This window comes from Oncorhynchus nerka, linkage group LG5, assembly GCF_034236695.1.
Source record: "Oncorhynchus nerka isolate Pitt River linkage group LG5, Oner_Uvic_2.0, whole genome shotgun sequence".
NCBI lineage: Eukaryota > Metazoa > Chordata > Actinopteri > Salmoniformes > Salmonidae > Oncorhynchus > Oncorhynchus nerka.
The window spans coordinates 642326-663553 of record NC_088400.1 but is presented as its reverse complement, the minus strand read 5'-3'; the positions used below and the strand labels follow the sequence as shown (position 1 = coordinate 663553).

The 21228-nt window shown below is 46.3% G+C and overlaps 1 long non-coding RNA gene across 1 annotated transcript in view; it reads left to right on the top strand.

Moving 5' to 3' along the window:
* LOC135571711 (uncharacterized) overlaps positions 1-16805 on the top strand; it is a 31151-nt gene extending 14346 nt beyond the window's left edge. The window contains exon 2 of the long non-coding RNA XR_010463872.1: positions 16172-16805. This is a non-coding gene — a long non-coding RNA (uncharacterized LOC135571711). The remainder of the gene's footprint in view (positions 1-16171) is intronic.
* The last annotated feature ends 4423 nt before the right edge of the window (positions 16806-21228 follow it).

The following is a 21228-nucleotide window of genomic DNA, read 5'->3' as shown; positions in this document are numbered from 1 at the left end:
TGGTCTAGGAACAGTGGGTTAACTGGTCTAGGAACAGTGGGTTAACTGGTCTAGGAACAGTGGGTTAACTGGTCTAGGAACAGTGGGTTAACTGGTCTAGGAACAGTGGGTTAACTGGTCTAGGAACAGTGGGTTAACTGGTCTAGGAACAGTGGGTTAACTGGTCTAGGAACAGTGGGTTAACTGGTCTAGGAACAGTGGGTTAACTGGTCTAGGAACAGTGGGTTAACTGGTCTAGGAACAGTGGGTTAACTGGTCTAGAACAGTGGGTTAACTGGTCTAGGAACAGTGGGTTAACTGGTCTAGGAACAGTGGGTTAACTGGTCTAGGAACAGTGGGTTAACTGGTCTAGGAACAGTGGGTTAACTGGTCTAGGAACAGTGGGTTAACTGGTCTAGGAACAGTGGGTTAACTGGTCTAGGAACAGTGGGTTAACTGGTCTAGGAACAGTGGGTTAACTGGTCTAGGAAAAGTGGGTTAACTGGTCTAGGAACAGTGGGTTAACTGGTCTAGGAACAGTGGGTTAACTGGTCTAGGAACAGTGGGTTAACTGGTCTAGGAACAGTGGGTTAACTGGTCTAGGAACAGTGGGTTAACTGGTCTAGGAACAGTGGGTTAACTGGTCTAGGAACAGTGGGTTAACTGGTCTAGGAACAGTGGGTTAACTGGTCTAGGAACAGTGGGTTAACTGGTCTAGGAACAGTGGGTTAACTGGTCTAGGAACAGTGGGTTAACTGGTCTAGGAACAGTGGGTTAACTGGTCTAGGAACAGTGGGTTAACTGGTCTAGGAACAGTGGGTTAACTGGTCTAGGAACAGTGGGTTAACTGGTCTAGGAACAGTGGGTTAACTGGTCTAGGAACAGTGGGTTAACTGGTCTAGGAACAGTGGGTTAACTGGTCTAGGAACAGTGGGTTAACTGGTCTAGGAACAGTGGGTTAACTGGTCTAGGAACAGTGGGTTAACTGGTCTAGGAACAGTGGGTTAACTGGTCTAGGAACAGTGGGTTAACTGGTCTAGGAACAGTGGGTTAACTGGTCTAGGAACAGTGGGTTAACTGGTCTAGGAACAGTGGGTTAACTGGTCTAGGAACAGTGGGTTAACTGGTCTAGGAACAGTGGGTTAACTGGTCTAGGAACAGTGGGTTAACTGGTCTAGGAACAGTGGGTTAACTGGTCTAGGAACAGTGGGTTAACTGGTCTAGGAACAGTGGGTTAACTGGTCTAGGAACAGTGGGTTAACTGGTCTAGGAACAGTGGGTTAACTGGTCTAGGAACAGTGGGTTAACTGGTCTAGGAACAGTGGGTTAACTGGTCTAGGAACAGTGGGTTAACTGGTCTAGGAACAGTGGGTTAACTGGTCTAGGAACAGTGGGTTAACTGGTCTAGGAACTGTGGGTTAACTGGTCTAGGAACAGTGGGTTAACTGGTCTAGGAACAGTGGGTTAACTGGTCTAGGAACAGTGGGTTAACTGGTCTAGGAACAGTGGGTTAACTGGTCTAGGAACTGTGGGTTAACTGGTCTAGGAACAGTGGGTTAACTGGTCTAGGAACAGTGGGTTAACTGGTCTAGGAACAGTGGGTTAACTGGTCTAGGAACAGTGGGTTAACTGGTCTAGGAACAGTGGGTTAACTGGTCTAGGAACAGTGGGTTAACTGGTCTAGGAACAGTGGGTTAACTGGTCTAGGAACAGTGGGTTAACTGGTCTAGGAACAGTGGGTTAACTGGTCTAGGAACAGTGGGTTAACTGGTCTAGGAACAGTGGGTTAACTGGTCTAGGAACAGTGGGTTAACTGGTCTAGGAACAGTGGGTTAACTGGTCTAGGAACTGTGGGTTAACTGGTCTAGGAACAGTGGGTTAACTGGTCTAGGAACAGTGGGTTAACTGGTCTAGGAACAGTGGGTTAACTGGTCTAGGAACAGTGGGTTAACTGGTCTAGGAACTGTGGGTTAACTGGTCTAGGAACAGTGGGTTAACTGGTCTAGGAACAGTGGGTTAACTGGTCTAGGAACAGTGGGTTAACTGGTCTAGGAACAGTGGGTTAACTGGTCTAGGAACAGTGGGTTAACTGGTCTAGGAACAGTGGGTTAACTGGTCTAGGAACAGTGGGTTAACTGGTCTAGGAACAGTGGGTTAACTGGTCTAGGAACAGTGGGTTAACTGGTCTAGGAACAGTGGGTTAACTGGTCTAGGAACAGTGGGTTAACTGGTCTAGGAACAGTGGGTTAACTGGTCTAGGAACAGTGGGTTAACTGGTCTAGGAACAGTGGGTTAACTGGTCTAGGAACAGTGGGTTAACTGGTCTAGGAACAGTGGGTTAACTGGTCTAGGAACAGTGGGTTAACTGGTCTAGGAACAGTGGGTTAACTGGTCTAGGAACTGTGGGTTAACTGGTCTAGGAACAGTGGGTTAACTGGTCTAGGAACAGTGGGTTAACTGGTCTAGGAACAGTGGGGTTAACTGGTCTAGGAACAGTGGGTTAACTGGTCTAGGAACAGTGGGTTAACTGGTCTAGGAACAGTGGGTTAACTGGTCTAGGAACAGTGGGTTAACTGGTCTAGGAACAGTGGGTTAACTGGTCTAGGAACAGTGGGTTAACTGGTCTAGGAACAGTGGGTTAACTGGTCTAGGAACAGTGGGTTAACTGGTCTAGGAACAGTGGGTTAACTGGTCTAGGAACAGTGGGTTAACTGGTCTAGGAACTGTGGGTTAACTGGTCTAGGAACAGTGGGTTAACTGGTCTAGGAACAGTGGGTTAACTGGTCTAGGAACAGTGGGTTAACTGGTCTAGGAACAGTGGGTTAACTGGTCTAGGAACAGTGGGTTAACTGGTCTAGGAACAGTGGGTTAACTGGTCTAGGAACAGTGGGTTAACTGGTCTAGGAACAGTGGGTTAACTGGTCTAGGAACAGTGGGTTAACTGGTCTAGGAACAGTGGGTTAACTGGTCTAGGAACAGTGGGTTAACTGGTCTAGGAACAGTGGGTTAACTGGTCTAGGAACAGTGGGTTAACTGGTCTAGGAACAGTGGGTTAACTGGTCTAGGAACAGTGGGTTAACTGGTCTAGGAACAGTGGGTTAACTGGTCTAGGAACAGTGGGTTAACTGGTCTAGGAACAGTGGGTTAACTGGTCTAGGAACTGTGGGTTAACTGGTCTAGGAACAGTGGGTTAACTGGTCTAGGAACAGTGGGTTAACTGGTCTAGGAACAGTGGGTTAACTGGTCTAGGAACTGTGGGTTAACTGGTCTAGGAACAGTGGGTTAACTGGTCTAGGAACAGTGGGTTAACTGGTCTAGGAACAGTGGGTTAACTGGTCTAGGAACAGTGGGTTAACTGGTCTAGGAACAGTGGGTTAACTGGTCTAGGAACAGTGGGTTAACTGGTCTAGGAACAGTGGGTTAACTGGTCTAGGAACAGTGGGTTAACTGGTCTAGGAACTGTGGGTTAACTGGTCTAGGAACAGTGGGTTAACTGGTCTAGGAACAGTGGGTTAACTGGTCTAGGAACAGTGGGTTAACTGGTCTAGGAACTGTGGGTTAACTGGTCTAGGAACAGTGGGTTAACTGGTCTAGGAACAGGGTTAACTGGTCTAGGAACAGTGGGTTAACTGGTCTAGGAACAGTGGGTTAACTGGTCTAGGAACAGTGGGTTAACTGGTCTAGGAACAGTGGGTTAACTGGTCTAGGAACAGTGGGTTAACTGGTCTAGGAACAGTGGGTTAACTGGTCTAGGAACAGTGGGTTAACTGGTCTAGGAACAGTGGGTTAACTGGTCTAGGAACAGTGGGTTAACTGGTCTAGGAACTGTGGGTTAACTGGTCTAGGAACAGTGGGTTAACTGGTCTAGGAACAGTGGGTTAACTGGTCTAGGAACAGTGGGTTAACTGGTCTAGGAACAGTGGGTTAACTGGTCTAGGAACAGTGGGTTAACTGGTCTAGGAACAGTGGGTTAACTGGTCTAGGAACAGTGGGTTAACTGGTCTAGGAACAGTGGGTTAACTGGTCTAGGAACAGTGGGTTAACTGGTCTAGGAACAGTGGGTTAACTGGTCTAGGAACAGTGGGTTAACTGGTCTAGGAACAGTGGGTTAACTGGTCTAGGAACAGTGGGTTAACTGGTCTAGGAACAGTGGGTTAACTGGTCTAGGAACTGTGGGTTAACTGGTCTAGGAACAGTGGGTTAACTGGTCTAGGAACAGTGGGTTAACTGGTCTAGGAACAGTGGGTTAACTGGTCTAGGAACTGTGGGTTAACTGGTCTAGGAACAGTGGGTTAACTGGTCTAGGAACAGTGGGTTAACTGGTCTAGGAACAGTGGGTTAACTGGTCTAGGAACAGTGGGTTAACTGGTCTAGGAACAGTGGGTTAACTGGTCTAGGAACAGTGGGTTAACTGGTCTAGGAACTGTGGGTTAACTGGTCTAGGAAACTGTGGGTTAACTGGTCTAGGAACAGTGGGTTAACTGGTCTAGGAACAGTGGGTTAACTGGTCTAGGAACAGTGGGTTAACTGGTCTAGGAACAGTGGGTTAACTGGTCTAGGAACAGTGGGTTAACTGGTCTAGGAACAGTGGGTTAACTGGTCTAGGAACTGTGGGTTAACTGGTCTAGGAACAGTGGGTTAACTGGTCTAGGAACAGTGGGTTAACTGGTCTAGGAACAGTGGGTTAACTGGTCTAGGAACAGTGGGTTAACTGGTCTAGGAACAGTGGGTTAACTGGTCTAGGAACAGTGGGTTAACTGGTCTAGGAACAGTGGGTTAACTGGTCTAGGAACAGTGGGTTAACTGGTCTAGGAACAGTGGGTTAACTGGTCTAGGAACAGTGGGTTAACTGGTCTAGGAACTGTGGGTTAACTGGTCTAGGAACAGTGGGTTAACTGGTCTAGGAACAGTGGGTTAACTGGTCTAGGAACAGTGGGTTAACTGGTCTAGGAACAGTGGGTTAACTGGTCTAGGAACTGTGGGTTAACTGGTCTAGGAACAGGGTTAACTGGTCTAGGAACAGTGGGTTAACTGGTCTAGGAACAGTGGGTTAACTGGTCTAGGAACTGTGGGTTAACTGGTCTAGGAACAGTGGGTTAACTGGTCTAGGAACAGTGGGTTAACTGGTCTAGGAACAGTGGGTTAACTGGTCTCGGAACAGTGGGTTAACTGGTCTAGGAACACTGGGTTAACTGGTCTAGGAACAGTGGGTTAACTGGTCTAGGAACAGTGGGTTAACTGGTCTAGGAACAGTGGGTTAACTGGTCTAGGAACAGTGGGTTAACTGGTCTAGGAACAGTGGGTTAACTGGTCTCGGAACAGTGAGTTAACTGGTCTAGGAACTGTGGGTTAACTGGTCTAGGAACCGTGGGTTAACTTGTCTAAGAACAGTGGGTTAACTGGTCTAGGAACAGTGGGTTAACTGGTCTAGGAACTGTGGGTTAACTGGTCTAGGAACAGTGGGTTAACTGGTCTAGGAACAGTGGGTTAACTGGTCTAGGAACAGTGGGTTAACTGGTCTAGGAACAGTGGGTTAACTGGTCTAGGAACTGTGGGTTAACTGGTCTAGGAACAGTGGGTTAACTGGTCTAGGAACAGTGGGTTAACTGGTCTAGGAACAGTGGGTTAACTGGTCTAGGAACAGTGGGTTAACTGGTCTAGGAACAGTGGGTTAACTGGTCTAGGAACAGTGGGTTAACTGGTCTAGGAACAGTGGGTTAACTGGTCTAGGAACAGTGGGTTAACTGGTCTAGGAACAGTGGGTTAACTGGTCTAGGAACTGTGGGTTAACTGGTCTAGGAACTGTGGGTTAACTGGTCTAGGAACAGTGGGTTAACTGGTCTAGGAACAGTGGGTTAACTGGTCTAGGAACAGTGGGTTAACTGGTCTAGGAACAGTGGGTTAACTGGTCTAGGAACAGTGGGTTAACTGGTCTAGGAACAGTGGGTTAACTGGTCTAGGAACACTGGGTTAACTGGTCTAGGAACAGTGGGTTAACTGGTCTAGGAACACTGGGTTAACTGGTCTAGGAACAGTGAGTTAACTGGTCTAGGAACAGTGGGTTAACTGGTCTAGGAACCGTGGGTTAACTGGTCTAAGAACAGTGGGTTAACTGGTCTAGGAACAGTGGGTTAACTGGTCTAGGAACTGTGGGTAAACTGGTCTAGGAACTGTGGGTTAACTGGTCTAGGAACAGTGGGTTAACTGGTCTAGGAACTGTGGGTTAACTGGTCTAGGAACTGTGGGTTAACTGGTCTAGGAACTGTGGGTTAACTGGTCTAGGAACAGTGGGTTAACTGGTCTAGGAACAGTGGGTTAACTGGTCTAGGAACAGTGGGTTAACTGGTCTAGGAACAGTGGGTTAACTGGTCTAGGAACTGTGGGTTAACTGGTCTAGGAACAGTGGGTTAACTGGTCTAGGAACAGTGGGTTAACTGGTCTAGGAACAGTGGGTTAACTGGTCTAGGAACTGTGGGTTAACTGGTCTAGGAACAGTGGGTTAACTGGTCTAGGAACAGTGGGTTAACTGGTCTAGGAACAGTGGGTTAACTGGTCTAGGAACTGTGGGTTAACTGGTCTAGGAACAGTGGGTTAACTGGTCTAGGAACAGTGGGTTAACTGGTCTAGGAACTGTGGGTTAACTGGTCTAGGAACAGTGGGTTAACTGGTCTAGGAACAGTGGGTTAACTGGTCTAGGAACAGTGGGTTAACTGGTCTAGGAACAGTGGGTTAACTGGTCTAGGAACAGTGGGTTAACTGGTCTAGGAACAGTGGGTTAACTGGTCTAGGAACAGTGGGTTAACTGGTCTAGGAACAGTGGGTTAACTGGTCTAGGAACAGTGGGTTAACTGGTCTAGGAACAGTGGGTTAACTGGTCTAGGAACAGTGGGTTAGCTGGTCTAGGAACAGTGGGTTAACTGGTCTAGGAACTAGGAACAGTGGGTTAACTGGTCTAGGAACAGTGGGTTAACTGGTCTAGGAACAGTGGGTTAACTGGTCTAGGAACAGTGGGTTAACTGGTCTAGGAACTGTGGGTTAACTGGTCTAGGAACAGTGGGTTAACTGGTCTAGGAACAGTGGGTTAACTTGTCTAGGAACTGTGGGTTAACTGGTCTAGGAACAGTGGGTTAACTGGTCTAGGAACAGTGGGTTAACTGGTCTAGGAACAGTGGGTTAACTGGTCTCGGAACAGTGGGTTAACTGGTCTAGGAACACTGGGTTAACTGGTCTAGGAACAGTGGGTTAACTGGTCTCGGAACAGTGAGTTAACTGGTCTAGGAACTGTGGGTTAACTGGTCTAGGAACCGTGGGTTAACTTGTCTAGGAACAGTTAGTTAACTGGTCTAGGAACAGTGGATTAACTGGTCTAGGAACAGTGGGTTAACTGGTCTAGGAACAGTGGGTTAACTGGTCTAGGAACTGTGGGTTAACTGGTCTAGGAACAGTGGGTTACCTGGTCTAGGAACAGTGGCTTAACTTGTCTAGGAACTGTGGGTTAACTGGTCTAGGAACAGTGGGTTAACTGGTCTAGGAACAGTGGGTTAACTGGTCTAGGAACAGTGGGTTAACTGGTCTCGGAACAGTGGGTTAACTGGTCTAGGAACACTGGGTTAACTGGTCTAGGAACAGTGGGTTAACTGGTCTAGGAACAGTGGGTTAACTGGTCTAGGAACAGTGGGTTAACTGGTCTAGGAACTGTGGGTTAACTGGTCTAGGAACTGTGGGTTAACTGGTCTAGGAACAGTGGGTTAACTGGTCTAGGAACAGTGGGTTAACTGGTCTAGGAACAGTGGGTTAACTGGTCTAGGAACAGTGGGTTAACTGGTCTAGGAACAGTGGGTTAACTGGTCTAGGAACTGTGGGTTAACTGGTCTAGGAACAGTGGGTTAACTGGTCTAGGAACAGTGGGTTAACTGGTCTAGGAACAGTGGGTTAACTGGTCTAGGAACAGTGGATTAACTGGTCTAGGAACAGTGGGTTAACTGGTCTAGGAACAGTGGGTTAACTGGTCTAGGAACTGTGGGTTAACTGGTCTAGGAACTGTGGGTTAACTGGTCTAGGAACAGTGGTTAACTGGTCTAGGAACAGTGGGTTAACTGGTCTAGGAACTGTGGGTTAACTGGTCTAGGAACAGTGGGTTAACTGGTCTAGGAACAGTGGGTTAACTGGTCTAGGAACTGTGGGTTAACTGGTCTAGGAACAGTGGTTAACTGGTCTAGGAACAGTGGGTTAACTGGTCTAGGAACAGTGGGTTAACTGGTCTAGGAACAGTGGGTTAACTGGTCTAAGGAACAGTGGGTTAACTGGTCTAGGAACAGTGGGTTAACTGGTCTAGGAACTGTGGGTTAACTGGTCTAAGAACAGTGGGTTAACTGGTCTAGGAACAGTGGGTTAACTGGTCTAGGAACAGTGGGTTAACTGGTCTAGGAACAGTGGGTTAACTGGTCTAGGAACAGTGGGTTAACTGGTCTAGGAACAGTGGGTTAACTGGTCTAGGAACAGTGGGTTAACTGGTCTAGGAACAGTGGGTTAACTGGTCTAGGAACAGTGGGTTAACTGGTCTAGGAACTGTGGGTTAACTGGTCTAGGAACAGTGGGTTAACTGGTCTAGGAACAGTGGGTTAACTGGTCTAGGAACAGTGGGTTAACTGGTCTCGGAACAGTGGGTTAACTGGTCTAGGAACACTGGGTTAACTGGTCTAGGAACAGTGGGTTAACTGGTCTCGGAACAGTGAGTTAACTGGTCTAGGAACTGTGGGTTAACTGGTTTAGGAACCGTGGGTTAACTTGTCTAAGAACAGTGGGTTAACTGGTCTAGGAACAGTGGGTTAACTGGTCTAGGAACTGTGGGTTAACTGGTCTAGGAACAGTGGGTTAACTGGTCTAGGAACTGTGGGTTAACTGGTCTAGGAACAGTGGGTTAACTGGTCTAGGAACAGTGGGTTAACTGGTCTAGGAACAGTGGGTTAACTGGTCTAGGAACAGTGGGTTAACTGGTCTAGGAACAGTGGGTTAACTGGTCTAGGAACAGTGGGTTAACTGGTCTAGGAACAGTGGGTTAACTGGTCTAGGAACAGTGGGTTAACTGGTCTAGGAACTGTGGGTTAACTGGTCTAGGAACAGTGGGTTAACTGGTCTAGGAACAGTGGGTTAACTGGTCTAGGAACAGTGGGTTAACTGGTCTAGGAACTGTGGGTTAACTGGTCTAGGAACAGTGGGTTAACTGGTCTAGGAACAGTGGGTTAACTGGTCTAGGAACTGTGGGTTAACTGGTCTAGGAACCGTGGGTTAACTGGTCTAAGAACAGTGGGTTAACTGGTCTAGGAACAGTGGGTTAACTGGTCTAGGAACTGTGGGTTAACTGGTCTAGGAACAGTGGGTTAACTGGTCTAGGAACAGTGGGTTAACTGGTAGGAAAGATGGGGTCTAGGAACAGTGGGTTAACTGGTCTAGGAACAGTGGGTTAACTGGTCTAGGAACTGTGGGTTAACTGGTCTAGGAACAGTGGGTTAACTGGTCTAGGAACAGTGGGTTAACTGGTCTAGGAACAGTGGGTTAACTGGTCTAGGAACAGTGGGTTAACTGGTCTAGGAACTGTGGGTTAACTGGTCTAGGAACTGTGGGTTAACTGGTCTAGGAACAGTGGGTTAACTGGTCTAGGAACAGTGGGTTAACTGGTCTAGGAACAGTGGGTTAACTGGTCTAGGAACTGTGGGTTAACTGGTCTAGGAACAGTGGGTTAACTGGTCTAGGAACAGTGGGTTAACTGGTCTAGGAACTGTGGGTTAACTGGTCTAGGAACAGTGGGTTAACTGGTCTAGGAACAGTGGGTTAACTGGTCTAGGAACTGTGGGTTAACTGGTCTAGGAACAGTGGGTTAACTGGTCTAGGAACAGTGGTTTAACTGGTCTAGGAACAGTGGGTTAACTGGTCTAGGAACAGTGGGTTAACTGGTCTAGGAACTGTGGGTTAACTGGTCTAGGAACAGTGGGTTAACTGGTCTAGGAACAGTGGGTTAACTGGTCTAGGAACAGTGGGTTAACTGGTCTAGGAACTGTGGGTTAACTGGTCTAGGAACAGTGGGTTAACTGGTCTAGGAACAGTGGGTTAACTGGTCTAGGAACAGTGGGTTAACTGGTCTAGGAACTGTGGGTTAACTGGTCTAGGAACTGTGGGTTAACTGGTCTAGGAACCGTGGGTTAACTGGTCTAAGAATAGTGGGTTAACTGGGCTAGGAACAGTGGGTTAACTGGTCTGGGAAAAGTGGGTTAACTGGTCTAGGAACAGTGGGTTAACTGGTCTAGGAACAGTGGGTTAACTGGTCTAGGAACAGTGGGTTAACTGGTCTAGGAACAGTGGGTTAACTGGTCTAGGAACAGTGGGTTAACTGGTCTAGGAACAGTGGGTTAACTGGTCTAGGAACAGTGGGTTAACTGGTCTAGGAACTGTGGGTTAACTGGTTTAGGAACCGTGGGTTAACTGTCTAAGAACAGTGGGTTAACTGGTCTAGGAACAGTGGGTTAACTGGTCTAGGAACTGTGGGTTAACTGGTCTAGGAACAGTGGGTTAACTGGTCTAGGAACTGTGGGTTAACTGGTCTAGGAACAGTGGGTTAACTGGTCTAGGAACAGTGGGTTAACTGGTCTAGGAACTGTGGGTTAACTGGTATAGGAACAGTGGGTTAACTGTTCTAGGAACAGTGGGTTAACTGGTCTAGGAACAGTGGGTTAACTGGTCTAGGAACAGTGGGTTAACTGGTCTAGGAACAGTGGGTTAACTGGTCTAGGAACTGTGGGTTAACTGGTCTAGGAACTGTGGGTTAACTGGTCTAGGAACAGTGGGTTAACTGGTCTAGGAACAGTGGGTTAACTGGTCTAGGAACTGTGGGTTAACTGGTCTAGGAACAGTGGGTTAACTGGTCTCGGAACAGTGAGTTAACTGGTCTAGGAACTGTGGGTTAACTGGTCTAGGAACCGTGGGTTAACTTGTCTAAGAACAGTGGGTTAACTGGTCTAGGAACAGTGGGTTAACTGGTCTAGGAACTGTGGGTTAACTGGTCTAGGAACAGTGGGTTAACTGGTCTAGGAACTGTGGGTTAACTGGTCTAGGAACAGTGGGTTAACTGGCCTAGGAACAGTGGGTTAACTGGTCTAGGAACTGTGGGTTAACTGGTCTAGGAACAGTGGGTTAACTGGTCTAGGAACAGTGGGTTAACTGGTCTAGGAACAGTGGGTTAACTGGTCTAGGAACAGTGGGTTAACTGGTCTAGGAACAGTGGGTTAACTGGTCTAGGAACTGTGGGTTAACTGGTCTAGGAACAGTGGGTTAACTGGTCTAGGAACAGTGGGTTAACTGGTCTAGGAACTGTGGGTTAACTGGTCTAGGAACTGTGGGTTAACTGGTCTAGGAACAGTGGGTTAACTGGTCTAGGAACAGTGGGTTAACTGGTCTAGGAACTGTGGGTTAACTGGTCTAGGAACAGTGGGTTAACTGGTCTAGGAACAGTGGGTTAACTGGTCTAGGAACTGTGGGTTAACTGGTCTAGGAACAGTGGGTTAACTGGTCTAGGAACAGTGGGTTAACTGGTCTAGGAACAGTGGGTTAACTGGTCTAGGAACAGTGGGTTAACTGGTCTAGGAACTGTGGGTTAACTGGTCTAGGAACAGTGGGTTAACTGGTCTAGGAACAGTGGGTTAACTGGTCTAGGAACAGTGGGTTAACTGGTCTAGGAACTGTGGGTTAACTGGTCTAGGAACAGTGGGTTAACTGGTCTAGGAACAGTGGGTTAACTGGTCTAGGAACAGTGGGTTAACTGGTCTAGGAACAGTGGGTTAACTGGTCTAGGAACTGTGGGTTAACTGGTCTAGGAACCGTGGGTTAACTGGTCTAAGAACAGTGGGTTAACTGGTCTAGGAACAGTGGGTTAACTGGTCTAGGAACTGTGGGTTAACTGGTCTAGGAACAGTGGGTTAACTGGTCTAGGAACAGTGGATTAACTGGTCTAGGAACAGTGGGTTAACTGGTCTAGGAACAGTGGGTTAACTGGTCTAGGAACAGTGGGTTAACTGGTCTAGGAACTGTGGGTTAACTGGTCTAGGAACAGTGGGTTAACTGGTCTAGGAACAGTGGGTTAACTGGTCTAGGAACTGTGGGTTAACTGGTCTAGGAACAGTGGGTTAACTGGTCTAGGAACAGTGGGTTAACTGGTCTAGGAACTGTGGGTTAACTGGTCTAGGAACAGTGGGTTAACTGGTCTAGGAACAGTGGATTAACTGGTCTAGGAACAGTGGGTTAACTGGTCTAGGAACAGTGGGTTAACTGGTCTAGGAACTGTGGGTTAACTGGTCTAGGAACTGTGGGTTAACTGGTCTAGGAACAGTGGGTTAACTGGTCTAGGAACAGTGGGTTAACTGGTCTAGGAACAGTGGGTTAACTGGTCTAGGAACAGTGGGTTAACTGGTCTAGGAACTGTGGGTTAACTGGTCTAGGAACAGTGGGTTAACTGGTCTAGGAACAGTGGGTTAACTGGTCTAGGAACAGTGGGTTAACTGGTCTAGGAACAGTGGGTTAACTGGTCTAGGAACTGTGGGTTAACTGGTCTAGGAACAGTGGTTTAACTGGTCTAGGAACAGTGGATTAACTGGTCTAGGAACAGTGGGTTAACTGGTCTAGGAACTGTGGGTTAACTGGTCTAGGAACTGTGGGTTAACTGGTCTAGGAACTGTGGGTTAACTGGTCTAGGAACAGTGGGTTAACTGGTCTAGGAACAGTGGGTTAACTGGGCTAGGAACAGTGGGTTAACTGGTCTAGGAACAGTGGGTTAACTGGTCTAGGAACTGTGGGTTAACTGGTCTAGGAACAGTGGGTTAACTGGTCTAGGAACAGTGGGTTAACTGGTCTAGGAACAGTGGGTTAACTGGTCTAGGAACAGTGGGTTAACTGGTCTAGGAACTGTGGGTTAACTGGTCTAGGAACAGTGGGTTAACTGGTCTAGGAACAGTGGGTTAACTGGTCTAGGAACAGTGGGTTAACTGGTCTAGGAACTGTGGGTTAACTGGTCTAGGAACTGTGGGTTAACTGGTCTAGGAACAGTGGGTTAACTGGCCTAGGAACAGTGGGTTAACTGGTCTAGGAACTGTGGGTTAACTGGTCTAGGAACAGTGGGTTAACTGGTCTAGGAACAGTGGTTAACTGGTCTAGGAACAGTGGGTTAACTGGTCTAGGAACAGTGGGTTAACTGGTCTAGGAACAGTGGGTTAACTGGTCTAGGAACAGTGGGTTAACTGGTCTAGGAACTGTGGGTTAACTGGTCTAGGAACTGTGGGTTAACTGGTCTAGGAACAGTGGGTTAACTGGTCTAGGAACAGTGGGTTAACTGGTCTAGGAACTGTGGGTTAACTGGTCTAGGAACAGTGGGTTAACTGGTCTAGGAACAGTGGGTTAACTGGTCTAGGAACTGTGGGTTAACTGGTCTAGGAACAGTGGGTTAACTGGTCTAGGAACAGTGGGTTAACTGGTCTAGGAACAGTGGGTTAACTGGTCTAGGAACAGTGGGTTAACTGGCCTAGGATCAGTGGGTTAACTGGTCTAGGAACAGTGGATTAACTGGTCTAGGAACAGTGGGTTAACTGGTCTCGGAACAGTGAGTTAACTGGTCTAGGAACAGTGGGTTAACTGGTCTCGGAACAGTGAGTTAACTGGTCTAGGAACAGTGGGTTAACTGGTCTAAGAACAGTGGGTTAACTGGGCTAGGAACAGTGGGTTAACTGGTCTAGGAACAGTGGGTTAACTGGTCTAGGAACTGTGGGTTAACTGGTCTAGGAACAGTGGGTTAACTGGCCTAGGAACAGTGGGTTAACTGGTCTAGGAACTGTGGGTTAACTGGTCTAGGAACAGTGGGTTAACTGGTCTAGGAACAGTGGATTAACTGGTCTAGGAACAGTGGGTTAACTGGTCTAGGAACAGTGGGTTAACTGGTCTAGAACAGTGGGTTAACTGGTCTAGGAACTGTGGGTTAACTGGTCTAGGAACAGTGGGTTAACTGGTCTAGGAACAGTGGGTTAACTGGTCTAGGAACTGTGGGTTAACTGGTCTAGGAACTGTGGGTTAACTGGTCTAGGAACAGTGGGTTAACTGGTCTAGGAACAGTGGGTTAACTGGTCTAGGAACTGTGGGTTAACTGGTCTAGGAACAGTGGGTTAACTGGTCTAGGAACAGTGGATTAACTGGTCTAGGAACAGTGGGTTAACTGGTCTAGGAACAGTGGGTTAACTGGTCTAGGAACAGTGGGTTAACTGGTCTAGGAACAGTGGGTTAACTGGTCTAGGAACTGTGGGTTAACTGGTCTAGGAACTGTGGGTTAACTGGTCTAGGAACAGTGGGTTAACTGGTCTAGGAACAGTGGGTTAACTGGTCTAGGAACTGTGGGTTAACTGGTCTAGGAACTGTGGGTTAACTGGTCTAGGAACAGTGGGTTAACTGGCCTAGGAACAGTGGGTTAACTGGTCTAGGAACTGTGGGTTAACTGGTCTAGGAACAGTGGGTTAACTGGTCTAGGAACAGTGGATTAACTGGTCTAGGAACAGTGGGTTAACTGGTCTAGGAACAGTGGGTTAACTGGTCTAGGAACAGTGGGTTAACTGGTCTAGGAACAGTGGATTAACTGGTCTAGGAACAGTGGGTTAACTGGTCTAGGAACTGTGGGTTAACTGGTCTAGGAACTGTGGGTTAACTGGTCTAGAAACAGTGGGTTAACTGGTCTAGGAACAGTGGGTTAACTGGTCTAGGAACTGTGGGTTAACTGGTCTAGGAACAGTGGGTTAACTGGTCTAGGAACAGTGGGTTAACTGGTCTAGGAACTGTGGGTTAACTGGTCTAGGAACAGTGGTTTAACTGGTCTAGGAACAGTGGATTAACTGGTCTAGGAACAGTGGGTTAACTGGTTAGGAACTGGGTTAACTGGTCTAGGAACTGTGGGTTAACTGGTCTAGGAACTGTGGGTTAACTGGAACAGTGGGTTAGGAACAGTGGGTTAACTTGTTAACTGGTCTAGGAACAGTGGGTTAACTGGTCTAGGAACAGTGGGGAACAGTGGGTTAACTGGTCGAACAGTAGGAACTGGTCTGTGGGTTAACTGGTCTAGGAGGAACAGTGGGTTAACTGGTCTAGGAACTGTGGGTTAACTGGTCTAGGAACCGTGGGTTAACTGGTCTAGAACAGTGGGTTAACTGGTCTAGGAACAGTGGGTTAACTGGTCTAGGAACAGTGGGTTAACTGGTCTAGGAACAGTGGGTTAACTGGTCTAGGAACAGTGGGTTAACTGGTCTAGGAACAGTGGGTTAACTGGTCTAGGAACTGTGGGTTAACTGGTCTAGGAACTGTGAGTTAACTGGTCTAGGGACAGTGAGTTAACTGGTCTAGGAACAGTGAGTTAACTGGTCTAGGAACAGTGGGTTAACTGGTCTAGGAACAGTGAGTTAACTGGTCTAGGAACAGTGGGTTAACTGGTCTAGGAACAGTGAGTTAACTGGTCTAGGAACAGTGGGTTAACTGGCTTGTTCAGGTGCAGAACGGCAGATTTTTACCTTGTCAGCTCAGGGATTTGAGCTTGCGGTTACTAGTCCAACACTCTAACCTACCTGCATTTAGAAGTAAATAGCCTGGGTATAAATACAAAGTTAATAGCCCTGTTATTTATAGTTAGTTAATAGCCCTGTTATTTATAGTTAGTTAATAGCCCTGTTATTTATAGTTAGTTAATAGCCCTGTTATTTATAGTTAGTTAATAGCCCTGTTATTTATAGTTAGTTAATAGCCCTGTTATTTATAGTTAGTTAATAGCCCTGTTATTTATAGTTAGTTAATATTTATAGTTTAATAGCCCTGGTATTGATAAATAGTAAATAGTGCTGGTTTTGATAAATGGTAAAAAGCCCAGGTATGGATCATTAGTAAGTAGACCTATATTGATAAATGGTCAATTGCCCTCATATTGATAATTAGTAAATAACCCTGGTATTGATAAGGGAGAACTGGACATAAGCAGGAGCCCCATTGGAAGAGATTTTGATCAGATTCTAAGTAGCACAGTATTGACTAGTAATTAATCTGATATGATTTACATTTCTTAGTGGTTCTGTATTGGATAAGTAAATATATGGCCACACTGATGAACTACTTCTGTGTTGAACAGGTGATCGTGTTGAAGAAGAGTGAGGCTGAGTTCACCTGATCACCATAACAACCATCAGAATGGAATTCTCATATAGAACTGTGAGTCACAATGCTGTATGTTGTTACATTGTAGCTCCACCTGCTGGAACAATAGTGGCATTTGATCAAATGTGATCTATTAACTGATACATGTATTATTCTGATTGGAATGTGTTTTAATATAATGTGTGTTGTATTATTCATTCAGCAGCTGTCCTTTAACATCAGTCATATACTGGTCATATACTGTATAGCATTATGGTTGATACATTGTAAATGCCTTCACTTCTCATGTCTATACAGATCAACTGATAGGTGTTGTGGTTCAGGCATTATTGTTACAGGTTCAGTATAATGTTATATACCATTACATGTTACAGAGATAGAAAACATACAGGAGAGGAGAATTCACTTATTACAATTATTTACTTTATTTTCCCATTTTGGTCTCGATAGTAATTCTTCATTATTTGATTTGATTTAAACATGAAACTAATGTAGGCCTATTGTTTTTTGTGGTTTTGTGCAAAATGATAATTATTCTATTAATCATCCTGGTAAGATATTGGTTTAGTCTTTGTGTCATATAGAATTAAATAAATGATTTTCCTCAAGCATGTTGCCTGTTTTTTAAATCTGTTTTAATCTGAATGACATCAAAACCAATCTGTTTTCATCCCCCTACAGCCCCCAGGGCCTTCTTCTAAATACTCCATTCCAGGTTCCCCCTACAGCCCCCAGGGCCTTCTTCTAAATACTCAATTCCAGGTTCCCCTTACAGCCCCCAGGGCCTTCTTCTAAATCCTCAATTCCAGGTTCCCCCTACAGCCCCCAGGGCCTTCTTCAAAATGCTCCATTCCAGGTTCCCCCTACAGCCCCCAGGGCCTTCTTCTAAATGCTCCATTCCAGGTTCCCCCTACAGCCCCCAGGGCCTTCTTCTAAATACTCCATTCCAGGTTCCCCCTACAGCCCCCAGGGTCTTGAGTATCTTCTAAATACTCCATTCCAGGTTCCCCCTACAGCCTCCAGGGCCTTGAGTATCTTCTAAATGCTCCATTCCAGGTTCCCCCTACAGCCTCCAGGGCATTCAAAATGCTCCATTCCAGGTTCCCCCTACAGCCCCCAGGGCCTTGAGTATCTTCTAAATGCTCCATTCCAGGTTCCCCCTACAGCCCCCAGGGCCTTGAGTATCTTCTAAATGATCCATTCCAGGTTTTCCCTACAGCCCCCAGGGCATTCAAAATGCTCCATTCCAGGTTCCCCCTACAGCCCCCAGGGCCTTGAGTATCTTCTATATGCTCCATTCCAGGTTCCCTCTACAGCCCCCAGGGCCTTGAGTATCTTCTAAATGTACCAGTTACAACATATCTTTGCAAGCAATCCTTTGAGGATGCTGGACATAAAAATGAAGTAAAGTTAAGCCTCAGGCCTCTCAAAAATGATCATCCCCATTGGGGCCACGCCCGCCCCAGCACAGTGCTCTTTAAACCAGAAGCTAAATAATCAGTATCCTCCTCTTCCTCAGACACAATCTCCTACTGAGATGGGGATCCATACCTCAACACCCTCTTCCCCTGTTGCACCTTCGCAGACACAGAGAGATGTCAGCAATATTGCCCCAAACAACTCCCCATTTCATTCTAAGAACAACATGGCACCCACTCCCTCCCTTTCTCCCAAGGTAAAAGGAAAGGAGATTATGAGAACCCCTACCCCGAGCAACATTTCACAAAGGTCCTGGAGAAAACAGAGGTTAATTTAGACACCAGCATAGTGGTTCTCTCGGTGGGCATAAACAATATGGATAATGACCCATACAAAACATCAATCAAACAGATTGCATCAATGCACAAGGAAGCAAGAGTCACTTTCCCTAATGCAATTATTTACATCCCCATTATTAACCACTCACACCTCCTTTCACCAGATCGTAAACAGAACCTCAAAGTCATTAATGGTTACATCACCACACATGGCCCATTTCTCTTGGAGATACCCCATGATGAATTCCACACAACAGACCTGCTACACTGGACAACAACCACACATGGCCCATTTCTCTTGGAGATACCCCATGATGAATTCCACACAACAGACCTGCTACACTGGACAACAACCACAGCAGACCTCATTTTTAAGAATTGGTGTGAGCAGCTAAATTTAGAATAGGCTCTACCCACAATTTGGACCCACCTAGCCACACCACACCCTTCTTTTCACCCCAACCCCCTGTACTCTCCCCCTCCCTTCCTCCCCCAGTTGCTTTCTTAGATTACCCAGCAGAGGGGGTAGTTGGCCCCTCCTTATCAAACACCATGAATTAGTCCAAGTCTTTTCAACCCACACCAGAAACAACTCTTGGAGAGGAGGTTGTCTTTCATTCCCCGCCCTGGTAAGTTTGACTGGGAAGAACTTCATAGGGACACACACAAATATCATAGACAACTTAAACTTCTAGACTACTTTGACTACCAGACAAATGACAACCATTTACCATTCACCCTTCCTTCAATCTGGGAACCCAAACTGTCCCAGATAGATAGGAGGGTAAAGAACCTAATCAGAACCGACCAAGACACCCTTCACAACTATCACACCCAGGCAGATAGAGAGGACAACATCACCCACATCGAAAGACAAGCCATAAAATAACTTATTAACAACCCTGACATAATATTGAAACCAGCAGATAAGGGATCTGAAACAGTGATCCTAGATAAACATCAATACACATACGAGGCAAATAGACAGTTATCCAACACCAAGTATTATGTACCAATAGGAAACAGAATACAACCACAGACCCAGACTAAATTACGTAGAATGATACAAACACTTAATGATAAACGGCACATCACGAAAAAACAACGAGACTTTCTATTTGGACCAGACACTCCCACGACCTAGACTGTTTTACCTGATTCATAAAGAACCAGAAACCTGGACTATTCCCTATGAAGTTCCTCCTGGCCAATCGTATCAGACTGCAATAGCGAATCATAAAACATAGCCCAGTATATTGATCATTATATCAACCCTCTCTCCACTAGACACCCCAGCTACCTCAGAGACACATCACTTTCTTGAGAAGGTCAAACCCATAGTTGTTCCCTCCCAAACATATATATTCACTATAGACATTGATACACTAACATAAATACAGCAACAAGAGTACAGACGGTCAGAAATCCAGATAGCAATAGACCAGACAATGAAATACTACAATTATTAGAAATCAGCCTCACACACAATTACTTTATATTCAATGATAAGCACTACTTACAGGTGGAGGGAACAGAAATTTGCCCCGGCATATCCAAACATTACCATGGCTGAATGGGAGAGAGAGGCATTGGCCATGTGCCCACCTCAACCTACATTCTACTACAGATTTCTAGATGACATTATAGGAGCCTGGCCTCATGATATCCAACTATTCACTGAATTCATTAGCATTCTCAACAGTCACCACCCATCCATTAAGGTTTAATACATAAGAGATCCATGTGAAGTACACGTATTGGAACCTACAGTTTTCTTTAATCACATAAATCAGTCTCAAAAATCAATAAAGTTTATTTCAAACCAATAGATACATATGCTCTACTCAAACACAGTTATCACCCCAAACATACATTTAGAGGCATCGTTAAATCACAAATTATACGGTTTCATAGGATATTCTCCTGCAAACAGGACCTGGGAAAAGCAATTCAAACACTATTTCAGGCACTCAGACAGAGAGGTTACTCTAAACGATATCTCAGAACTATAAAAAACAGCACCTTGGGGGCCCTCTCTCCCATTCAACCTACACACTCACATAACACAAGTCTGCCCTTCACTCTTTCTGACCCAACCTTCATTATAGAGGTTCCGGAGACATTTCCAAATCCTCCCCTTCCCCTGACTTCAACCCTGACCATAACCCTAACCTTAACCCTTACCCTAATTCGGGTTTGTATCCTGCGCCTGCCCCTAACCCAACCCTAACTCTAACCCCACCACTAACCCCACCACTAACCCTAATCCTAACCCTAACCCTACTCCTAACCATAACCCTAATCCTAACCCCACCACTAATCCTAACCCCACCCCACCCCTAATCCTAACCCCACCACTAACCCTAACCCCACCCCTAATCTTAACCCTAACCCCACCACTAACCCCACCACTAACCCTAACACTAATCCTAATCCTAACCCTAACCCTACTCCTACTCCTAACCCCACCCCTAACCCCACCGCTAACCCTAACCCCACCCCTAACCCTAACCCCACCCCTAATCCTAACCCTAACCCCACCACTAACCCCACCACTAACCCTAACCCCCAACACCTAACCTCTAACCCTAACCACGAACCCCTAACCCTAACCCCTAACCCTAACCCCTAATCTCTAACCCTAACCCCTACCCCTACCCCTAACCCTAACCCCTACCCCTACCCCTAACCCCTAACCCTAACCCTAACCCCTACCCTAACCCTAACCCCTACCCCTAATCCTAACCCTAACCCCACCACTAACCCCACCACTAACCCTAACCGCCTAACCCCCTACCCCTAACCCTAACCCCTAACCCTAACCCTAACCCCTAATCCCTAACCCCTACCCCTAACCCCTAACACTAACCCTAATGTAAAAGCCAAGTTGGGATAGTCTACATTCTTAGAAAAAGGGTTCCAAAAGGTTTCTTCATCGGTCCCCATAGGAGAACCCTTTTTGGTTCCAGGTAGAACCCTCTGATGAAAGGGTATTACATGGAACCCAAAAGGATTCTACCTGGAACCAAAAAGGTTTTTTCAAAGGGTTCTCCTATGGGAACAGACAAAGAATAATTTAGGTTCTAGATAGCACCTTTTTTTTCTAAGAGTCCATAGTAGATCATTCTATTAACAAAACATTTCATAATGAGATTTGCACATTGTAGCATATGCAGGTAAATGACGATGGAGGTGCTAGCTGTGTGTAGTTTGAGGTGAGGTAGGGTTCAGGTGAGGTTAAGGGTAAACACAACATCCCTGATACAACATATTA